Source organism: Toxorhynchites rutilus, chromosome 1, assembly GCF_029784135.1.
Source record: "Toxorhynchites rutilus septentrionalis strain SRP chromosome 1, ASM2978413v1, whole genome shotgun sequence".
In the NCBI taxonomy this organism is placed as follows: domain Eukaryota; kingdom Metazoa; phylum Arthropoda; class Insecta; order Diptera; family Culicidae; genus Toxorhynchites; species Toxorhynchites rutilus.
In genome coordinates, this window is record NC_073744.1 from 75,804,627 (window position 1) to 75,819,945 (window position 15,319).

The 15,319-nt window shown below is 39.6% G+C and overlaps 1 protein-coding gene across 2 annotated transcripts in view; it reads right to left on the minus strand.

Moving 5' to 3' along the window:
- The window catches only part of LOC129771336 (brain tumor protein-like), a 58,971-nt gene continuing 43,652 nt past the window's right edge, over window positions 1–15,319 (minus strand). For both annotated transcript variants that reach the window (XM_055774881.1, XM_055774888.1), the window contains exon 6: window positions 1–15,319. This exon is cut by the window's right edge and continues 26,394 nt beyond it. The gene's annotated coding sequence lies outside the window, so the exon portion shown is untranslated.

The window sequence follows — 15,319 nt, forward strand, 5'->3', positions numbered from 1 at the left end:
TTCTTTCCTTGTTTTGCTTTTTTGTGAATCTCATATTCTCCAATATTACTCCTTTTTGTGGGGTGCGCGTCGAGTATTTTTCGTTTTTTTTTTAATTTTTTGTTTTTTTTGTGTTTTTCTCTCTTTCTTCTAACTTTTGTCATTTGACCAGGAAAATATGACTATTAAGCTGCAAAAATGTATATATGTACGTTGTATATATATAATATGTCTTGTATATATCAACATACCTTTTTTTTGCTTGATGCATTTCAATATATTTGAGTATGTCTCTAATACAAAATCCTGCAGAAATTTTACTCGCTTCTAAATAGTGTCAACTAAGAAATACCCTGATGATATAAGTAAAGAACTACCGAGACTAACTGCTGGCTTCACGTTACACAGTGGCGTGCGTTGTTCTCGTCGTGTCTCATTGTTGTTGTAATTATTCATGCTTAATACAATTGGCTCGCGCACTATCAAGGTGCGTTTTGAATATTTTCTACCGAACAAGGTTTTTGGGAAAGAGGGTGTGGGTGATGTCTACATCAACGAACGTACGAACACTTTTCAGGTTAGTAAGTGAGCGCTGATCGGAGTAAGTCAAGTGGACAGAATTGTTAATAATTTCAGTACTGCACATAATTAAACTGTTATACTTGTTCAAATCCGAAAAATAAATAAATTATACTCAGTTCAGTTCTTAGTTTTTAAGAGGCTTTAAACTTTGCAGTTCATTCGCCTCCACTAAATTATACTGAATGGAGCCAATAAAAATAGATTAATGAACATTAATGATGGTAAACTCCTGAACAATCAAGTCAATGGTTGACGAAATGTTGTTCCACTTCTGCTCGCTCGAGAACAACAGTTTATCGGTGGTTTAGTGAATTTAAAATTGGCCTCGGCTACGAATCGAGAAATCGCAAAACAAGTGCATCGACTAGTTTTGAACGATCGTAAAGTGAAGTTACGCGAGTTAGCTGAGGCCGTGGGCATTTCAAAATAACGAGTGGAATGCATTTTGCACGACATTTTAGACAGGAAAAAGCTATCCGAGTGACGGGTGCCGCGTCTGCTGACCGTCGACCAAAACCAGCGGCACGTTCATGATTCAATAGCCGGTTTGACGTTGTTGAAGCGTAATCGAGTGGACTTCTTTCAAAGTTTTGTGACAATGGACGAAACGTGGATCCATTACCACACTCCTGAGTCTAATAGGCAGTCTGCAGAGTGGCACTGAGGCATATTTCGAACTTAGACTTAGACGTTTCGTTCCACAGAGAGGGAATGTTGGATACTCGCTATACCAAGTGTATTGCCCTCGAAGGAAATTAAATTGAGGATAAAATACAGCTTTGCCCAAAAAATGATTGTTTTAACTAAAAATCCAAGGTCTTTTCAGCCCATGTAGGCCCATTTAGGTTCCTTGGATTGGTAAATTTGTTTTTTCATTAGATAACGGAAACAAAGACTGGCTAACAAAATTTGATTGGAGGGGTGATACTCAAGACATCCGTCCCGGGTGTCACCCGGTCACGCTACGCCACTGGATGGAGGACACCCAAATTCACCTCAGCCACTGCGACATTGCAGATAAACTGTTGGGGAAGTCAACGACAAAAACAAACTGTGATGTCGCAATGATCGTGAAGCTGTATCGTGTTCCTCGGGTAACGACAGTTGAGTGAAGTACATTCATAGTGACCACCAAACCATTCGTTGTACCATTGTACCACCTGGCCTAGATGAAATCTCTAAAGTGGCTCAAAAAGTAGTAGGCCTGACATTCCCTTATATGTTCAGGACAGCAAGTGAAGAAGAGTGTAGACGAGTGCTACTTGGATTTCTGAAAAAAAGATCTACGGTAGATGCCATTCGCACAGCGAGCGAAAGAGCTGAGATGGCATTGAAACGGAAGCCTATTGGAAACCGATGCTGTGCAGTGATAACGATTGAGGTTAGGAACGCGTTCAACAGTGCCAGCTGGGAGACTATCGCTATAGCGCTCCACAAAAAGAAGGTTCCAGACTATCTATACAGATTCTTAACATGGTACTTTGAGAACCGGTTGCTGATCTACGGGACAACCACGGGTCAGAGGCGATTTACAATTACGACAGGAGTTCCGCAGGGTTTATTCTGGGAAAATGATCCTGAGAATAAGAGAAGCCCTGATAGAACGTACCGGCTCATATTATCCGAAGTGGTCTGCTCCTTTGACATGACCTTGACGGAGGACAGCGTGTGCTATGGAAGGTAGGAAAGCAATGAAATCCGGAAGTTCATGAAATCAGAGTCGGTGACTTAATGGCAGCTCAATAGCACAGTTCCAATATGGCCACAGTTTCCTCAGGCAGTCCTTACATCGGTTCGGATACGCAAGATCGCCTCAACAGCAGAGCACGTCATTTTTTCCGTGCCCGATCCAGTGCAATGTTACAAGGCATAACTGATCTTAATGCTGGGAACTGCATCTATATTGCCATGAACAGTGAAGGGCCGTTCAGCGTGCTGGCAATGCCTGATTGTGGAAGCGTCTGTTCACCATGGAGGTGCGGCTCAAGCAGCGTCTGTCTGGCATCCAGCGGCTGAATACGGAATGCTTTTCCTCCGAAGCTATAGCTAAGATAGCAAACTCGTTGCGGAGTATAGGATCATTGGGATAATAACACACTGCATCCGAAATCAACAATCTATTACGGAAACCCAAGTTAGAAGAATACGTACTGATTTAACGGCAACGAATTTTAACATGAAATAACGGACACGGATTGGAACATGGAAAGTTTTGACCCTGTAGAAGCCTGTAAGCCTGCCGAATTGGCTAGCGAGGCGAGGCGCATGAAGCTCGAGATGCTGGGTTTAAGTGGCTGACCTTTGGAGAACACCGGCTACCCTCGGGACAGGTACTACTTTAGTCTGGCATACCACAACGTGGTGATCGTAGCCAGATTCAGAACACGGGTGCGAAACCTTACAATAATTACAGTTACGCGACAACCAACGCTGTCGAGCAACAGGAGCACTACAGCCAGCTAAATGCCGTCGTGTACAAGATTCCGACTTCATGACTTCAACGCGGAGATAGGTTTCGACAACATGGACTATAGGCGCGTCATGGGACGCCAAGGTCTAGACAAGATGAACGAAAACGGCGAACTGCTTGCGGAGTTTTGTGGCAACGACATGGCGACAAAGTTACGTGAGTCTCAAGTGATGGTTTTAATTGAGAACCAACTTGACCGCATCTGCATCAGTCGAATGTTCAGGCGGACCCTGCTTGACGTGCGGAATAAACGCAGTACCGAAGGAAGGAGTGCCGAGGGCGAGTAGCAAAGCTCGGTCATCGTTTTAACACAGGCCGACTAGTACGTGAAAAGGTCCTTTGTGGATGAACTTGGGATCCGAGCTAAGGATGTCCCTGTTGATGGCAGCGTCGAGGACCAGCGGGCCGCCGCGACGCTCCGACGGCAGCAGGCGGGATTTAGAGCTGGTAGGGCCTGTAATGACATTGCTACACTGCGCACCATTATCGAGCAATGAATTCCAGGAGTCTCTTCACCTGGTTTTCATCGAATATAAGAAAGCTTTCGACTGCCTTAACCACGATAACCTCTGGAGCGCCCTGAGCCGCAAGGGAGTTCCGAATGAACCCCCAAATCTTAGGAGTGGGCTATCTTTAGAAAAACATCAATTTTGACGAATCAATTTTCTGAATGGCGTAGGAATCGATTCACTAATAAAATCGGTACCAAATAATCGATCTTTGCTGAATCGATTGGCTTTTTTCCATTTTTTTACTTATTCTATAAAAGTGGTATCTTTTCTTTAAACATGGAATAAACATTTCACATTTCTATTAAAACCTCAAAGACATTTTATTATGATTATCAACATAAAGGTCCTCGTAAGTTTACGACCACTAATTGGGAAACCTTGGAATGAATCCAATGGTTATAAAATTTGTTAAAATCAATGTTCACTGGAAAAAAAAATTTCAAACAAAAAGATCGGAAAGACCGAAAAGAAAAAATCGATTTTGGTGATGTTCTGGGATACAAAGAATCGACCCAATGAATCGAAAATCGGAGAGGAAAAGATCGATCTTCTGAATATCTGAATCGAAAATCGGAGAGAAAAAGATCGATCTTCTGAATATCGATCCCAGATCGCCCAATCCTAGTCAATCTAATATAAGCGCAGTACGAGGCCATTGCGTGCAGAGTCTTGCACAATGGGGTCTTATCTGACCCATTCCGGGTCGCGGCTGGTGTTAGGCAAGGATGTTTACTTTCACCACTACCATTCCTCATCGTCATCAACGAGATCATGGTGCGCACTATCGACCTTGAACTGAACCGTGGATGGAACACCTATCAGCACGTATCAGCAAGAAACCCGCGGAAGCTTCAGGTCTTCGTAAACCGATGCCTGAGGTATATAATTCGGTCTCAAATGACGAGCTCCATCGTCGAGTGAGACCTCTCCGGTGTGAAGATGCTCTAGATCGTTTTGGACGATTTCAACATCAGGAAAACGTTTATAGACATCAACGATAATTAGTACTCCAATATCAAACAGGTTGTCTAATTTGATCGTATAAAGTATCACAGTGACCCATTCAAATACTATGAAATGATACTTTGCCTACCGATTGATACGGTTCTACCATCCTAATAATGTCAAAATCGGTAGACACAATGTTGAAATAACTGAATCAGAAGGTCCTACAGAATAAATGAGCTTGCAATGAAAAACAAAGTAGTTTCCTGCAAGCAACATATCTTAGATAATTCCTTCAGACTATTCACGATTACCCTGCACCCGACTAACCTGAACTGGACAGAAAATTTTGAACAACACTCAACAAGAAAACGCGTGACTCTAAATTCGGTAATTCTATTTTACACATTTCACTCTCTACGTCATCTAAGTACACTGCACACATTTTTGATTTGTTGTATGTTGAATTTTTGTTGTCGCTTATTTTCGATACTTTACGTTTTGGTATTGATTTTTTCTACTCATTTATTTTGTTTTTGGTTGCTTTGAAATGCGTGGAATGAACTGCTTGCAATCTATATTAATAGTTGTTGTGATCCTCTAGAAGTGACGCTTCATCCTGTTCTCTCTGTCTTGTCTGTTTCTAAGGTGTTTCATTGTCAGTTTTGGAAACTGCAACTACTCAACGCAATGTAATAGTTGTAAGAATAATAATAATTGATCTATATATCATATTATAAATTTAAAACTCTTGCTTGTTATCTTTTTTTGTTTATAATTGTTTCAAAAAATAGTTCTTGTTTTAATATTCCTCGTAATTCCTTCTAAAAATTGTAATGCTTTTTTATTTATTTTTGTTGTAAATATTGTGCAAAAAAATTAACACTAGTAGTAGTTTGTATTAATTCTCAATAATGAGATGATTTCAAATGGATAGGATTCTTAGTGGTGAATAAATATTAATGATCCTTTTTGTCATGTTTGTCTCCACGTTACTATATATGTGTACAACGCCAAAAATTATTATCATGTTTGTTTATCATTCTCCAGTGATTCTGTTTTTCTTTCTCCTCCCTTTTACTTCAATGTGTTAGAGTTAGATAAAAGTACTATGTATAGGAATTCTTTCGGATGTTTACCTTAGATTTGCTCTTTCTATGATATGTGGTTTTACTTCAATATTTTTCAATTATAATTTCAACGATAGAACTAGATAGCCATCGTCCACTGTATTCTCCTAGTTGACAAATACAATTTGGTAATGTGTACATCTTCAACTTCACTATCTATCAAACAGAGACGACTGAGAAATTGTTGTTTACTCCTGTCTGATTGTGTACGTGTATTATGGCAAATGAGTGTCAGTGTATGTGTGTGAGTGTGTATTCGGTTGTTGAGATCATTAAACAGTAAATTCGATCCACATACATTTGAATATGTGCTAGAAAATACATTCAAGAACATGTATCATTACAGATAAGAAGTAGATAATATTTACTCGAAAAACGATTCTCATAAGGCTTGAATTTTGTTTTTATATCATTTTTTTTGTTATTGTTTTTATAGTTTTTTAAAAATGTTCTAAAATTATATGGATATGAAATAAAATCTGTTTTGGCCGAAAATTTAAAATATAGTATAAATATTGTCTGACATTTTTTTTCTCCGACTTTTTTTTGTTTGTGTTGTCACACTCTCGCTGGTCTCTCACAATATGTCTCTTGAACATGAGAGCGAGAATATGGTACTTTGTACTAAACTACTAGTAATGTCTGTGCTGGAAAATGTTTATCTGTAAAAAAATAATATTCGGAGTTTGATTGCACCGAACGCTGGCTACTGACTTTATATTAACTTTTGCCTTAGAACTTTTTTTTGTCGGGGGGAGGGAGACAGGCGATAGGACGTTTAAAACGCTTCAACTTAGGCCAGTAGCGAAAATGCGCGAAATATTAATATAACAAGGTTTTTTCCTCCTAATTTAGATTTTTTCTTGGTAAGCTCTCTTTGTTTCTCTATAGAAATCTTTATCATTTAAAAAGTGGCAAAACGTTCCGACCGTTACGCAATGTAAATTATTAGCACTTCGTTAAAAATGTTTGACCAAACCTAGCATTCAGAGCCGTTATTCGCTTCTTAGGGCTTGACTGTAGAAATCATCAGAAAACGAAAAACACATATGGTATAAAAATATTTCACAACCGTGTCTGGTCTTGATGTGTTGCTTTTTTCCTTCAATTCATTTTTGTTGTTTTTTGGAAATTTTAATCATATCATCGCTCAAGCCACAAACGTTGTATTTGTTGAGTTTAGAACATTTACTTACAGCGGGAAAAATCAGTTCGTTCTAATACAACAGTTGTCGCAAAATACGTAACGTCTGTTAATTTATTCGGAGCTTTTCCTCTTCTCTATAAAACTGTAATCGGTAAACATTCAGAAGAATTACGTTGAATATATGTATGTGTATATATATAGGTTATTTAAATTTTATTTTTTGTGTGTATTTGTCGTTTACGAATTGTTTATTCAGGAAACCGCTCGTGGAAACTGTATTCAATCATGCAATGCAATTATTTGAAGAAGTTTGTGCTGTGTGTCAATATACAGATTGTAAAACAATAATCTTTTTCGTATTGGTGCTGCAATATTAGCGTTCTACTCATAATTCACTGTTCCTTTGAGTTGAAAATCAACTAGTGCTACATCCAGCGGATAAATAGGTAAACGTTAGTCATTTTTATATCCCGAGAAAATGATTTTAGTAAGAAAATTTATCAATAAAATATTGCTTTCGTGGTTTTTTCATATTCCAATTTAGGTAGTCTAATCATATTTCTTGCAAAGTTCAATTTGTAGATACTATAAATTTCATATTTCTTAAGAGTGGTTCAATACTTACGACTTTGTTATGCTACATCAACATGTTTAAATATCTCTATAAGTTTTTTTTTCACATTCGGTAAGTTGTATGTATGTGTTTATTTTTTTGTATGCCTACAGTTAAAATCATTTTCCAGACAGTATGTACCCTTGATTTATGCTTATACTTCTGATTAACTGCACTGCAACTATTCGCTCGACGGAGCACTGAACAGTTCAACTGCTTTTAAAATTGCTACTAAACTGTATATACTATTTGGTAAAAAATTGATTACAATTGTATTTTTTTTCGAATCGCGATTACTAGCAAATTTTGTTCGAGTGATAGAATTCAATTCGGCATGTTGCACGGAAAATTCCTCGAAGGAAGGGAAACACGTGGAGATGCAGCATATATGCGCGAATAACACATCTATGATGTTGAAAAAATTATTTGTTTGTAACATTTTAGCGTCTGAATGAACATGTCTGCATTTTGATAGAAAATAGTTTACAGTGTAATATTTGCATCGACAGAAATTGATCAAAATCGGTGGAATGGTTACAGTAATGATTGCAGATCAAGAAGAGATTAGTTTTGAGTCTCGGAAATGCAATACACAGGAGGAAAAAATCAACATTTTCGACACCTGCTTTTCTTCCAGATCAAAAAGCTGCCGGAGAAGCCCGGGACATTTGCGACGTGTATACCTTCTCTCCTACAGCACGAAAATGGTTTGCGTATTTCAAAAGTGTCGACTTTGACGTCGATGACACGCCCCTTCTGGATTCGATGAAGAATGTCTCAAATCACATTTGAGGGGCTTTGAATGCAAGGGGTGTAAGTGACTTGATCGATTTCTCTTCATCAACTTTTTCTTTAGTTAATTACTCAAATGCAAAAACATTCCAATTTGAGTTTGCTATAGAATCCGATAGATGAGGTTCTGGCCTATATTCCACATTGTAAAATACAGCTGGGAATGAGTTTGCAGCTAAGCTATGACCAAAAGAGAGAGTCGATGTAGAGAAATCGATCAAATCACTTACACCCCTTTCATTCTAAGCCCCTCATTTGAAGGAGAACGGTCGCCATACCAGCCGTAAATTGGCGGAATGATTTTTTTTTGTAAATTTTAGACATTTACTGAAAATGTGTTTTAATGAGCTGTTTTTCATATAAAAATTATATGTTACAATTCTCTTTCATGTGATATCTTTCGAAACAGTTCCCAACATGTAGTCCTGGTTTTGCATGTATCGTAGAAATAATTAGTTCGATGTCTTCCGCCTTCTATATTTTTATTTGAGCATACAGAACAGTGCTTTTTACATTCACACAGTACCACAAAACATGGAGTTTTTCATTAACCTTTAGATTAAATTATTTATTATCCTGCAACAAGCTTGAATATTGTTTACAATTTTGACGTAGGATTACGTCTTTTGGGAACATATTGGGGTACAAATTGAAAAACGAATATCGATCGCATCGTGAAAAATGTCCAATTTCAAACGCGTATTGCTCAGTCATTTCATGGCGGATTGATGAGATTTTTACATCAAAACATTGCGGCACTCTATAACAATTTTTCACCTTGAATAAAATAATATATATCATGTAATTAACTATCGAACAATTGTAAAATCTCAACCCCTATCCAAACGGTACTGATTGGTCGAAATTGACGTCATTTCTTTTTCGCTTCTTTCGTTCCCCGATAAGTCAAATATTTGCATGGCGAGCGAGTGGGGGGCGCCTATTTCTCACATACCAACTGATATAAAAGGACGGTAACATTTTTGGATTTCTCATTCTCGTTCAACGCTCACATCGGCAAACATCTGGGCTTCTAGTGTGCAGTGCTCTACAAATCAACCAACACCATACAGTGCGGCAAAGGAGAGGAAGCCATCGGCAACCAACGATGGATACGGTGCGGCAAAGGGAGCAAAGAAGAGGAAGCAGCGGAGAGCATCGAATTAAATCTAGTGTGCATTGCTGGTGCGCTCCTCTTCACATCAACAATTGGATGCGGCAAAGGAGGCAGAGGAGCGAAGTGCATTGCATCACATCGTATCACACCCGCTATCCGTCGTTTAGCTCATCGTAGTGGTGCCAATCAAACCCTCGCAAATCGACGAACAGAAGCCGATGGCGCCAAAGTCAAGGAAAGCATCAGCGAATCCGTAAAAGCTTCTTCTTCTTCTTGAATGGCGTTAACGTTCCCTGTGGAACTTTTGCCGTCTCAACGTATGCATTAACTAGCGTCATTTATTAATACTTAGTTGAGATTTTCTAAACCAAATAACACGCCTTGAATGTATTCCGAGGGGCAAGCTCTAGAATACGCGTGATCACAGTGCAAGTCGAAGGAAATTTCTTTGACGAAAAAATCCCCCGGCCAGAACGGGAATCGAACCCGAACACCCGGCATGATAATGTGAGACGCTAACCACTCGGCCACGGGTGCACCTCCGTAAAAGCTACCGCTCCCAAAACTAAACTGCTATATCCGACTGAAACGCAGCAGATTCCGTACAACCCATTAAACCATACCAGACCTTCTCAGGACTATCAATTTGTTTTGAAACAATAGAGTTTATTTTACTGTTTTCCACTTACCACAAAAACTATATAAAACCGATCAAAAATACTGTTTATTTTTACATTTTCTACTAACAACTAACATGGAACGTATCACGTCAAAAACATACGTTTCATCAACCACCTGTTACTGGATTTGGCAAAAGAAGCGAAGGACATATGCATGCATGTATATAACGGAGCGCACAGCCCGTTAGGGACGAATGACCTTTGGGTTAAAGTCCCTTCAAAAACAAGAACGAACGATACACAGCCCATATCAGACAAATGCATGAAGGAATTCTATAAAATAATATTTTTGCGGTGCCTTTGCGCAAGCTACACGGGCGAGTAGCATCATAGTAGCAAAAAATGTCGAAGTTCGTGACATCTGGTAGCAATATTTTTCTTTTTTTTTTTGAATTATAGAGACTTTAAACTTTACGTTCATTCGTCTCTAGCCCTGAGAAAGCCATTGCGAAGAAAACTAGTTCATACTCTTTCTCGACCTACCTTTAGAAAGACATTTCGATTGTCGCTCAGCACTCCTCAGCAAACGAGTCTGCTTTCGGCGGCACCAAGCGACGCCATGAGCAATATTCATTTAGGGAGGCAGATTAATCTTCCATCGAACTAGCAGGCCCGAAGGCAGTTTTGAATTGATAAAATTTAAATGTATTTGTTTTTTGACGTAGTATTACGTCTTTCGGGAATATATTGGGGAACAAATTGAAAATCGAAATTCGAGTACATCGTGAAAATTGTCTAATTTCAAACGCTTATTGCTCAGTAATTCCATGATGGATTGATGAAATTTTTGCGTCAATCGATTTCGGCACTCCATAACATTTTTTTTATATTGAAGAAAATAATATATGTCATGAAACTAACTATCGAGCAATTGAAAAATCTCAACCCCTATTTTAACAGAAATACCCACTTATGATTGGTCGAAATTGACGACACATGCCGCGGGTCACTATGAGAGACATCAAAACCAAGCTCCCCGGGGAAATCGGCATAGCAAATAGATGAAAGTAGAGGGGAGCTTTCGTTCGTTCCTATCGAAATGTGTTCCCTAACAGAGACATCAAAACCAAGCTGCCTGGGAGAAATCGACATTGCAAATACATGTAAGTAGGGGGAACTTTTGTTCCTACCGAAGTGTGTTCCCTAACAGAGGCATTAAAACCAAGTTTCCTGGGGGAAATCGGCATTGCAAATACATGAAAGTAGGGAGGACTTTTATTCCCACCAAAATGTGTTCCCTAACAGAGACATCAAAACCAAGCTGCCTAGGGGAAATCGGCAATTCAAAAAAGGAGAAGGGAGAACTTTTATTCCTACCGAAATGTGTTCTCTTTAATGTAACATATCCAAAATCAACAGAAAGCCTATCGGAATCCTACGTCAACTATGCGGTCGTGTCTTGGACACAACCCTCCTGTGACTTTTTTTTTATATCACGTCGCACCCATCTTGGTTGTCTTGAATCAACTTTCTGATGTGGGCAGAGGCAACACTTAAAAATTCCTCAGTTCTATCTTTTTTCGACCACTTGGCTGGCAAAAAAACTTTGCAAAAATTCGAGTAAATTTGTCTTCAATGTGTGTCGAAAAACTATTTTTATGAGACTGTTACGCTAAATTGTCTCGATTAGGCAACTAAGAAAATATTTAAACTCAAAACAAAACAAGTTTTACTCTGCATCATACGTTTGTTTTGAAGTTTTGAACAAGTCGGATTTTGTACGATTTGTGTTCAGCATTGGAAGTCTACTAACACTTAAAAAACTGCTGCAGAATTACATCGAATGCTTGTCGAAGCTTACATTTCAAAATGGTTATTTTTTCGTGAGAAACGAAGAGCGTGGAAAACATTTGAAATAGTTCGAGGACCGTGAACTGCGAGCCGAAGATGAGACTCAAGCGCAACAACGGAACAACAAGATCGGAAAAAGCTATTTGAATGGAGCTATGTATTTTTTATCCCATTTGTTTATTTATACAGGCCCATTAGCATTTTAGCTATAACAGAGGCCAATTTTAATCTTGTGCATGTTACATATTTCATCTATATTCGTATCTATAAATTGTACATTACACAGCAGCCATTTTTAAACGTAAGAATATTCCTTCCGTACCATTGAATATGATACATTACACAGTAGCCATTTAGGCATAAGAGAATTCTTTCAGTTAATATAATCATTGTTGTGATATTATTAGCACAACAGCCCGATGTTTCTTGCAGAGCAGAACAGTTTCAGTGGGTGAAACTTATGTCGGAGTGTAACAATCATCAACCCTTACGGACCACCCTGTGTCGAAATACGGTGAATACAAAACATTCCACATATCGGGCAACACTTTTTCGCTCGTCAGAGGAGCCAGTTTCTTTACATATCATCTATATTTTTTCATTCCAAAACTACATGTGCTCGAGTCAAGTTCGTCCAAATAAATATACTTTTATTCTTTATACCGCGTGTGTTTCTATAACGATAAACGTGTTTTCCCACTGTTCTTCATTCTCCCACAGGTTATGGGCCCAGTGGATGATTGAAATTTCGAAAAGTTGTTCGCGTTTTCGGAAGTTGTGCGTTTTATTCGGTGTGTTTTTCGCAATACAGTTTGGTATGTTTTTTCTCGTTCCGGTCGGCAGCTACGTGCTGGTGATAACAAAATGGCGGATGTATCGAAACTCGCTTTCGCACGACTGAACAACGGAAACTGGCAGTCGTGGAGTTTTCGAATGCAGATGCTGCTCATTCGTGAGGAACTTTGGAATGTGATCACAACACCGAAGCCGGAGAGAGCGGGCGAAGAATGGGATCGTGAAGATCAGCGTGCTATGGCGACAATTTGTCTGTGTTTGGAAGAGTCGCAATACAGTCTTGTCAAGAAGAAGAAAAGTGCTAAAGAAGTGTGGGAATCGCTTAAAGCATATCACGAAAAACCAAATATGTCGTCGCGAGTGTCGCTGCTAAAAAGGTTATGTTCGGTGAATTTGACCGACGGAAGTGACATGGAAATGCACCTAATCGCGCTGGATGATTAGTTTGAACGGCTCGAGAATGTCGGGCAGAAGCTCGATGAATTGTTAAAAGTGGCGATGATTCTACGTAGTTTGCCAGACTCGTTCGATAGTCTTGTGATGGCTTTAGAAAGTAGGCCTGACGCGGACATTACAGTGGATCTCGTGAAATCGAAACTGTTAGATGCGCATCAGCGTCATTCGGATAGGTCACATGGTAAAACGGTCGGTGAAAAAGCCATGAAATCGAATACGAAATGTAACGATGAGAAAAAGTGTTTTTTCTGTAAGAAACCGGGACATTTAAGAAGAATTGCCGAAAATTTATGGAATGGCAGAAGAACGGTGGTGGTGCTTCGTCGGAAGTTAAATCAACACCTCAGAAGGCAAAGCAAGTACAAAATCCAAGCGATCCGTTGTGTTTCAGTGCAGGGCATACGGTGAAAAATGCATGGATCATGGACAGTGGTGCGTCATGTCACATGACCAGTGATAAAAGTTTCTTCACCTCACTGGTGGAACGTGTTGGAGCAGATGTTGTGCTGGCTGATGGCAACAGAATCAAAACGGCTGGTTCAGGTGACGGATTGATTCGCGGTATTGATGGTTGCGGAAAACCAGTTGAAATTCGTATAACGGATGTACTTTACGTTCCGGGACTAGACGGAAATTTGTTGTCTGTAGGAAAGCTGACAAACAAAGGATTCGAAGTGCGTTTTACGAATGATGTTTGTAGTGTTGTGAACATTTCGGGAAATATTGTTGCGGTTGGCGTTCGTTTCGGAAACTTATACAAACTGAAAGAACTTGAACATGCGATGCAATCGGTTGGTGATTATCATAGTGATAAATGTCGGCATTTGTGGCATCGGCGCTTTGGCCACCGGGACATAGAAGCTGTGAATAGAGTTTTGAGAGAAAATCTCGGATGCGGCATGAACGTGTCAGAATGTAGGAAAAAAGAAGTTTGTGTAACGTGTCTCGAAGGAAAACTTACTCGTAAGCCTTTCCCAAGTGTTGTGGACAGAAAATCGAAGCAGATTTTGGATTTAGTCCATACGGATTTATGCGGACCGTTTAATAATGTCACGCCGAGTGGTAATCGGTATTTCATGACTCTAATTGACGACTATAGCCGATTTACTGTAGTGTACTTGCTGAACGATAAATCAGAAGCCAAGAATAAAGTAAAGGATTATGTACGTTTTTGTCAGAACTATTTCGGCAAGAAGCCAAAGATAATTAGATCAGACGGAGGTGGTGAGTACATTAATAAAGAATTGCAGCTATTTTACTCAGATGAAGGCATTATTGCCCAGTATACGACCGCATATTCGCCACAATCTAATGGAGTGGCAGAACGAAAGAATCGATCCCTCCAGGAGATGGCTTCTTGCATGCTCTTGGATGCCGGAATGGAGAAACGGTATTGGGGTGAAGCAATACGCACGGCAGCTTATTTACAAAACAGGTTTCCTTCTAGAGTCATCGACGGTACACCGTATGAAAGGTGGTACGCTAGAAAGCCGGTATTGGATCATTTGCGGGTTTTCGGAAGCGTTGCTTACGTTCATGTACCAGATGTGAAGCGGAATAAGTTGGATTCTCGCGGAAGAAAACTCACATTTGTTGGTTATACTCAAGATCGGAAAGGATATCGTTTCCTAGATCGTGCAACGGATACAGTAACATTGAGTAGAGATGCTACTTTCATCGAAGGGAATAATGGTTCATCGCAAGTGGAACTTATCGAGAATCGGAAGAAAACTAATCCGAGTAAGGAAGTGTCTGTATCAAGGGAATCGATTTCTGCAGACGAGTGGTCCGACGCACGTGAGAATGGTGAAACCGAATGTTTTGATGGAACGGAGACGATTCAGGAGGAGCAGTTACCGTATAGAAAGACTCGAGGCACAATGCCTACTAAACTATCCGATTACGTAGTTGGCGTTGCCTTGTGCGCTGTGGAGGAGCCTGTTTCATATCGTGAAGCAATGGAATCACATGAGAAGCAATTTTGGATACGTGCCATGGAAGATGAGATGATGTCACATGACAAAAACGGCACGTGGGAACTAGTAAAGGCGCCACCGAATCAGAAGATTATCGGAAGCCGATGGGTATTTAAGGTAAAACAGAACGAAAAAGGCGAGATTGTGAAATTTAAAGCAAGAGTTGTAGCCCAGGGTATGCTCAGAAATATGGCATCGACTATGATCAGGTTTACGCTCCGGTGGTAAGTCATACAACCATGCGAACGCTGTTAGCTGTGGCTGGTAAAAATAATTTGATTTTGAGACACTTCGACATCAAAACTGCCTACCTATATGGGAATATTGAGGAAGA